Below are 9,004 nucleotides of genomic sequence, written 5' to 3' on the forward strand. Positions count from 1 at the left end.
AGACGTAGTTCTACTGTTAAATATTTTTCATGCCCAGTACTAGACCTTCTAACAAAGTTCTTCTATGATTTCCATGTTGTCTGAAGCTTGCTGTCTGACAGATTATTCAGGAAAGCCCTGTGGACAATATGCCTTAAGTTCTTGCGTGTTCATAACTGTTCAGTGTAGCTCTTATATGAGGTCAGTTTGGTTGGGTATAAAGTCTTCAGTTCACATACTTTTTTCTTGTGTGTTTTGAGTATATGGCTCCCTCATCTTAAAATGTGAAGGGTCACTGCTAAGAAGTCTGATGTCAAACTGATTTTCTCTCCCTGAGAAAGAAGTTGGTCATTTTCCCTTGAATACTTTCTCTTTCATTATTTCTGTCTGACTTTTTTTTTTTTTCTTTAAAAAATCTTCTTTTCTATCTTTGATTCCAGTTACTTTGGCTGGCAAATGAACTCACCAAAATTTATTACTATAGAACAACATCAAATTTATTATTATGATGTTTGGTGTTCTGAGCGTTGACTGGGTTGGTTAGGTGGTTCTAACTCAGGGCCCCTCAGGGGCGGTAGTCAGTTTGTGGCTGGGCTGGAATCATCTTGAAGGCTTCTTCACTCATATTATCTGGTGCCTGGGCTGGGATGGTCCAACCAGCTGGGGCTAGAACAACTGGAGTCCTCAGGTTCTTCTCTTTCTCTCTGTAGTCTCTGCTCCTGGCTTCTCCAACATGGCAGCTTTGGGGTTGACCAACTTCTTACATGGACCCAGGGCTCCAAAGGCACCTGTCACATGTGAGACAGCCAGGAAGAAGCTGTTTGCAACCTATGCCCTAGCCTTGGAAGTCATTTCGCATCTTTTCCACCATACTCTGTTAGTTGTACCAGTCATGAGCATGCCCAGAGTCAAGGGGAGGGGATGGAGACCTCCACCTCCCAGTGGGAGGAGTATCGGTCCCATTGTAAAGGAGCTCATGGGATGGGAGATGTGGATCCCTGGTAGGACTGTTCAGGGTCTTTGCCAGTTTGGGACAAGAAACCAGATTCAGAGTCAGAATGACTGAAGCGTCTCATCCCAATAACATTTACCAACAGAAAATGAGGGGTGGAGGGCAGGGTAGGGGCACAGCCACAGAGTAGCCATCCAGTCCGTAAGTGTTTGCCAGCTTGTGTTAGGCCCTGTCCTAGACCCTGGGGATGAAGTGGTAACAAGGCACCCCCACGCTCTACCCCTGGGGAAGCCAGTCAATGAGTGATGTAAGTTTTACAATGAGTGCACTGGGGAAGGATGACTGGGTGAAGTGATGGCGTGATGGGTGACAGCTATCTTAGACTGGGAGGCCAAACCTGCCTGAGGAGCCAATGTGAGCTGACCCTGGAAAAGCAAGAGGCACCAAATGTGCAGGATCTGGAGGAAAAATGTTGAGGGTGAAGGAAACAGCAACTCATGGTCCCTCACAGGAGAAAGCTTGGCACTCAAGAAACCCAAAGGCACCAGTGGTACTGGGCCAGGAGCAGGGTGAGGTCCCAGTCATGGGAAAGGGCCAGGTCTGTGTAATAATCAAAGCCACCAGCAGCTCCACAAATTTGGAAGGGCAGAGCCTGGCTCTTCCCAATGGTGAAAGACGTGGGGGTGATAACACATGACGTGTGGCCCACCATTTCAATGTCCTAGGGGAGTGAGGCTGCTTACAGGACTGCAGCCGGAGGTCAGACCCATCTGGGGCTCCTCAATCTGGGACCTATCGGGTATGTCTGTCTGACCTGAAATGTGCCCATCTGAATCCATGTATAGACCCAACCACCAGAGGACGTGATGTGGGATAATTTCAGAGAGGATTCTTCCAAGTCAGAAAATCTTTACCATCTTCAAGAGGTTGATTTTTTTTTTTTTTAGATTCTTTTATGTGCTTATTATGAATTGAATTGTGTTCCCCCAAAAGATATGTTGAAGTCCTAACCCCTGTATCTGTAAATGTGACCTTGTTTGGGGAAATCAAGTTTTTCTTTGCAGATGTTATCAGTTAAGTTAATGAGGCCCTACTCTAGTAGAAAAAAAACAAAAACGAAAACATTGCAGTCGAGCTGAGTCGATTCCAACTCATAGCAACCCTGTAGGGCAGGGTAGAACTGCCCCATACGGTTTCCAAGGAGTGCTTGGTGGATTTGAACTGCTGACCTTTTGGTTAGCAGCCATAGCTCTTAACCACTACACCACCAGGGTTTCCACCATGGTATGGTATGTCTTAATCCTAATCCCATCTGAGTGGTGTTTTATAAAGGGAGAGAACAGACATGGAGACAATCACACAGGGGAAGCTAGATGCCATGTGAAGACACACCTACAAGCAGCAAAGGATTGCCAAGGAGTTCCAGGAGCCACCAGAAGCTAGAAGAGAGTCATGCAGCAATTCCTCTCACAGTGCCCTCAGAAGGAATCGACATGGCTGATACCCTGGTTTGGACTCCCAGCCTCCAGAACTGTAAAGCCATAAATTCTTGTTCTTTAAAAACACCCACTTTGTGGTATCTTGTTATGGCAGCTGTAGGAGACTGAGATAGTGCTTTTAAATTTTTCTTAAAAAAGTTAGTACTAATTTAATATCTTATGTTAACAATGGGAGTTCTAGAAGACAGCATTTTGGGCAGAATTGAATATATGGCCAATGCATGCAGACGTGTCTAGTTCTGTCTAACGTACACAGGGGCTCTTGAATCCGTAACAGAGGTCACTGCATAAAAGGCACTGCTTTGCTGAAGGAATTAAGACATTGATGGGACAGAAGCAGACTGTCTCTGGCATTGCCTTTCTGTCATCAAGCTGCCTTCAACATTTATGGGCACATTGCCGTGTGCACACAATTGCAAGTTTTCCTGGATGAATGAATTATAAGGACCCCCCTGGATAAAACTGTGGCCTTTTAACCTTCATCCAGAGCAGCAATGTCAATGCCATGTGCATCCTTTCGGGCAGCACACAGCATAGGTGCAGACTGTGTGTTTATTTGGTCTTACCGTTTGTTTAGCACTGAATTTGTTAAGAATTAAATTTGGAAAGTTCACAGAAATGTTTCCTTTAAGTATTGTTTTTCCAGTGCAGAGACAGTGGAGGCTGATCAGGCGGTCACGGTTGGCCTTTTGCCTGCTCAGGGGCCAGAAGTGCTAAACACACCCTCTGATGTGGATTTTGGAGTCTCTGGGTGGTACAAAAGGTTTAATGTGCTCCGCTGCTAAGCAGAAGGTTGGAGGTTCGAGTACCCCCAGCGGCACTTCAGAAGAACGGCCTGGAGACCCATTTCCGAAAAATCAGTGGTTGCTCTACTCTGACACCCAAGGGGTTGCCAGGAATCGGAATTGACTCAATGGCAACCGGGGGCTGTGGATTTTGGCCATTGCTGCTCAGCGGAGAGTAGGATCCCAGACTTGTGCTTGCTCTAGCAGAAAGGAAACTCATTTGTGCAAACGCAACCACTTTAACTCCGAAAGATTGCGCTGAGACAATGTGGCAGGGGTCTGAAAGGTGTCCTTGTGGTTTCCAAGCAGGCTGGTGTGGAGGAAGCAAGGGTGTCCAGCCTCCCCTCCTTCACCAGTCCACCGTCCGCATGGTTAAGGTCTGCCCTTCCGAGGCAGTGTTTTGCAGGGGCTGCCAGCATTGAGGCCGTTGCTCTGTGGGCCGCCCCACTGAAGGGAAGTGAGTTTGGGAGTGTGTCTGCCCCTCAGACAACCTGTCCAGAGGAGTCTCCACAGGCTCAGTGGAGTCGAGAGCCCCTGGTGCCAAGGCAATGACAAAGCAAAGACCAGATAAATGGTTAGGGTGCACGGCCCCTCCTCAGGCACTTCCTGTCCCTGTGGTCAGTGTGTCAGAGCTGAGCAGGGGTCCTGCTGGACAGGGCTCAGGGCCCCAGTCTTCTCAAGGGAAGATGCCCTGTCAGTGAAGGCTCCTGGCTGAGTGAAATTGCCTTGCGTTCAAACCAGCACGCTAAGAAAACATTTTTCTGTCTCAGTCCTAATCCTGGGGTGACACCAATCCCTCTGGAAGGCTTTGTGAGTTAGGGGACTTCACCAATTGCAGCGCAGGCCTCCGAGCCCCGGCTTCTGCCTCCCCCGCCTGGCCAGCCGGCAGGGAGTACTGCCCAGCAACCAGCCACCTTCCATCTGCCGTCTGGAAGGGTGGCCGGCCTGCGGCACGCTGGCACAAGCCGCTCTCGTCCCTCTATTCACCAGGATCACCCTTTCAGCGTCCCATTGTTCCTCACTAAATGGCCTTAAAATGTGCCTGCCTGTTACCTTGCCTTGCCCTGCTGGCCCTGGAGCAAAACCCTAATCTCAGCTCCAAATTAAAGGGACATATGCATCATGCTGGGACGGGGGGGGGGGGGCGGTGGTTGTTGCACAGGGATGAGAGCACCCCCCTCCTGTCCTTGGGCTGCAGTGATTAGCCTTGGCCTCAAGTGTCATGTCACAATATTTCATGGGGCACCTCCCCCCTCCCTCTGCGGACCGGCTGGGTCACCACATGGCCTTCCTCTGCTCTTTGCAGGCCCCGCCTCCATCGGTGGCAGAGCTGCTGCTGCTGTGACAGATGGGCCTGAGTGCCTGCAATGGGTGAAGGCTGTGGGCCCCGGCCACAATGATGGCTCAATCCCCCGTCCATTAACTGGTTACCCCACCAGGAGGGAGGGGACAGGAGGCACTGGCTGAGTTTAGCTGAGTGGTCCTCTACCTGCTCTGACTTTTAACCCTTTCCAGGGTTAAGGATCAGATTCTCCAAGGAAAGACACCATCCAAATGGGCCTTGTCCACTTGGCCTTGTCTCCTGCAGCAGGCAGAGTGCAAAAGGACAAGAAAGGTGAGCAAGAGGCTTGAGCTATTTGTAGTGCCACCGGCGAAAAGATCATTTACTCCTTTCCAGGGAGTTTCAGAGATCAACCGCAGTGTGCGATTGCCAGCATTAGGAAGAAACATTATATAGGAATGCCACCAATACTTTGCCAGTTTGCTTTTTGCTTAGCTATGGAGATGAATCCAAATTAGAGTGATTCTTGATCTGAAAAGGAGGTGTCGGCGCCCAGAAACCACCAGGTGGGACTTGGTTCTGAGTTATAAAAATGTGGGCTGGGCCCAGCTCCCCCCGGGGGCACCTCAACCTCTTTGGGGGCTGCTGCAGAGCCCTCAAGAGAGACGACTCTGCCTGGCTGGTCCCACTCAACAGCCACGCGATTCCGTGCCAAGTCCCTAACTCGTAAAGTACTATTTGTGGCAGTGGTCCCCATGTGTGCCTGTGCGTCTCCTTCCAGAGAAGGGCCGCCTGTGACGGTCGCCGGCTTTGTTGTCCAAACGAGCAGCTTTCTCCAGATTCGCTAATCTTCAAAGCGATGACATGCATGTCAGTTCTGCCCACAGTCCAGGCACGTGGCAGGAGGCCAGCATGCTAATGAGCCAGAGGCTGGCCAGGGGCCTGGAGCCACGAGCCGAGGGGCCCCCCCGCCCCAGGGGAGCTCAGCAGGTGCCAGGCGCAGGGCAGGTGTGGAATCCGCCATATGCTCTGGTGAGGGTCAGGTTTCTGCCAGGGTCTTTCAATGACCCGCCAGGTGAGACAAAGTGTAGAAGGGGCCCACACCGACCTGGGGCTGCAGGAATCCCCTTTGGGCACGAGTGCGCTGGGAAGTGTGGTTGTTTTGTTAGTGACTCTGGAGCTGACGCCCAGCCAGGGCAGGCAAAGAAGGGCATGCTGTTGGGGTCCACGTGTTGGGAGTCAGCAAGCAGGGTAAGGGCTTTGAGAATCCTCTGCATTTTAGAAACAGGGATCTGTTATTGCTAAAGCAAACACGTGTCTTCCAAACACCCCGTCCAGGTGGGCTAGCTGGAGGCGCCTCTTCTCTGCAAGGAGGGAGGCAGAGCCCAGACCTCCAGCGGGGAGATGGTTTAAAGTAGCAACCCCCAACTTTGCTGCTCATTAGAACCACCTGGGGAGCTTTAACAAAAAACCCAGTACCCAGGCTGCTCCAAAGTTGTTATCTGCCTGCGAGGCGGCTCCTAACTCACGGCAACCCCACGCACAAGGGAATGGATGGGATCCTTGTGATCTGTAGGGCTTCCATCGGCTGGTTTTTTGGAAGTAGATCACAGGCGTTTCTTCCCGTCCACCTTAGTCCGGGAGATCCGCTGAAACGTGTTCAGCATCAGTAGCAACACTCAAGCCTCTACTGACAGGTGGGTGGTGGCTGTGCATGAGGTGCGTGGGCTGGGAATTGAACCCAGGTCTCCTGCATGGAAGGCAAGGATTCTACCACTGAACCGCCAACCTGGGAATGGGACTTAGGCACCTGTATTTCTAAAAAGCATCTCCTAGGATTCTGAATTTGAGAACCCATAGTTTAGAACGGTGCAGCCCAATACAGTAGCCACTAGCCACATGTGGTACTTAAATTTAGATTAAATAGAGTACAAACGTAGAAAGTTAGTTTGCTGGTTTCACTGGCTACATTTCAAGTGCTCAATAATCTTACTGAACTTTGCAGATCTAGGATGTTTCCATCAGCAGAAATTTCCACTGGACCATGTTGCTGTAGAGGGTTACTCGGTGGTGCAGTGGTTAAGAGCTTGGCTGCTAACCAAAAGGTCGGCAGTTTGAATCCACCAGCCCCTCCTTGGAAACCCTGTGGGGCAGTTCTACTCTGTCCTATAGGGTCGCTATGAGTCGGAATCGACTCGATGGCAAGGGGTTTGTTTTTCTGGTTTTCCAATCCTCCTGTTCCACAAACGGGGATATAGAGGCCCAGGGAGGTGGTGTGACTCACTCGGGGCACACAGAGAGCTCAGGGCTAGGGAGGCCTCCTGAGTCCTCACTCAATGGCTTGGGCTGCTGGGGCCCAGGAGTACCCCAAGAAATGCCTCAGGAAGATCAACCCGTCACTTCACTGCAGGCTCACCTTGCCTGCAAAGACAGGCATCCAGGAGCCCCTAGCGTGCTAGGGTGCTTGGGGATCCTGCCCCATACCAGACTGATTGCAGCCAGAGTGCCTGAAAAGCATTAACACAAACAAGCCGCCACCCTCGGTGGGTGCTGGCGCTGTCGGGTGCGGGCGTCTGGCTCTCACCCTGTAATTTATCAGGTGACCATTTCTGCAGCAGAAGCATAATGACACACACACCAGGGATCTTTGAAACTGAAGGTTTGCTTCTCAAAGGAGCCCATGTTCAAACCCGAGGGGTGTGGGGCTGCGAACAGGTTCAGACAGGAGTGACGCTGGGAGGAGGCTTCTCCAGCAGGGCAGCATTTCACAGCACGTGCTGCCAACTGTTGCAAAAAAAAAAAAAAAAAAAGAACCCTAAGAATAAAGAGAGAGAGATGTACATATGACTGGAGCCCTGTGACCTCCCTTCTTTCTTCTTAATTGTCCTCTGGAAGCAGGCAGAGGGCCCCAGTTGACAGCTGTACCTTGCGTGTATAACTAACAGCTGCTTTTTCCTGGGGCGAAATTAAAAGATTAGGGGATGTGGGCACGTGCTGGCTTTGGGAGCCCAAACAATGCCTGATTTAGGGTGAGACTTGTCTGCGGAGGCTGACAAAGGCTGAGGCTCCGAGTTGGCCGGGGGTCAAAAGGGGGAGCTTGCTCAGACAGAGACAAAAGGATAGAGGAGAGGGGAGGGAAGCAGAGGGCTGGGGGAGCCGGGGCCCCTGAAAGGCGGCCTGGCGGCAGCTGCTGCTGCTCCAGAAATTTGAGACGGGTCTTTTCACAAACACAAATGCCTGGAGAAGAATAGGGGCATGCTTAGCTGAAACGGCTCGTTTGCAAATGAAAAGGAGATTGAGAGCCCCTTGCATTTTCCAAGTTTTCACCTAAGAGGATGGAGCGTGATTAGAACAAGGAGAGCAGGCTGGAGGACGTGTGCCGCCACCGAGCAGATGGGCTAGCCACCGCAGGCGCGCGTGGGCAGTGCTGTGTTTACATAACAATCAGAAGCCCTGCCTGGGGGCGCAGAGCCCAGGCCCCAGAGATGTCCAGCGCGCAGGTACCCTGGCTGGCCCTTGGGGTCCATGGTGTGGCTCCAGCCAGGGCCCCACAGGAGTCCTTTGCTGCGGCCTGAGAGGATAGCAATGCACGCACTGGGCGCAAATTAAACTAAATTAAATAAACCTCACAGTGCAGAAGTGGAGAGGTGACTGCCGGTAGGAGGCAGGGGTAAGGTTTATTCTGAGCAGTTATTCTATATTCGTAGAAAACCCACCCACTGCCGTCAATTCCAACTCCTAGCCACCCTACAGGACAGAGTAAAACTGCCCCATAGGGTTTCCATGGCTGTAATCTTTATGGAAGCAGACTGCCACATCTTTCTCCTGCAGAGTGGCTAGGGGGTTTGAACCGCCAACCTTTCTGTTAGCATCTGAGCGCCTAACCACTGCTCCACTGTATGCATGTAGGGAGACAATGTTGATTTAAAAAAAAATAAAACCAAACCCCGTTGCTGTTGAGTCAATCCGACTCATAGCCACCCTATAGGACAGCGTAGAACTGCCCCATAGGGTTTCCAAGGAGCAGCTGGTGGATTCGAACTGCCAACCTTGTGGTTAGCAGCCAAATGCTTAATGGCTCCAGTTAGGCAATGAGGCTTATAAAGAAAAGAGGAGGGAGAAGAACAGAAGATCAACCACTGGTTAATGTTAAAAGTGACAGAATGAACCCTGTCTCTGACCTTCCACCCACCTGCAGCCTCACCTTTTGAAATTGAAATTTAGCAAGCCTGGCTTCACACTGGAAAGAAAAGATTAGCAATTTTGAGTGAAAGAAAAGTCAGGAGCAGGACTGATTTCGGTTAGGAATTCCTTTACAGTGAATATTTGTTTGTTTTTTATTGTACTTTAATTTACAGAACAAACTAGCTTCTCATTAAACAGTTAGTACACATATTGTCTTGTGACATTGTTTAACAACCCCGCTACATGTCAACACTCTCCCTTCTCGACCTCGGGTTCCCTATTACCAGCTTTCCTGTCCCCTCCTGCCTTCTAGTCCTTGTCC

The sequence above is a fragment of the Trichechus manatus genome, unplaced genomic scaffold (genome assembly GCF_000243295.1).
Source record: "Trichechus manatus latirostris isolate Lorelei unplaced genomic scaffold, TriManLat1.0 scaffold00120, whole genome shotgun sequence".
NCBI lineage: Eukaryota > Metazoa > Chordata > Mammalia > Sirenia > Trichechidae > Trichechus > Trichechus manatus.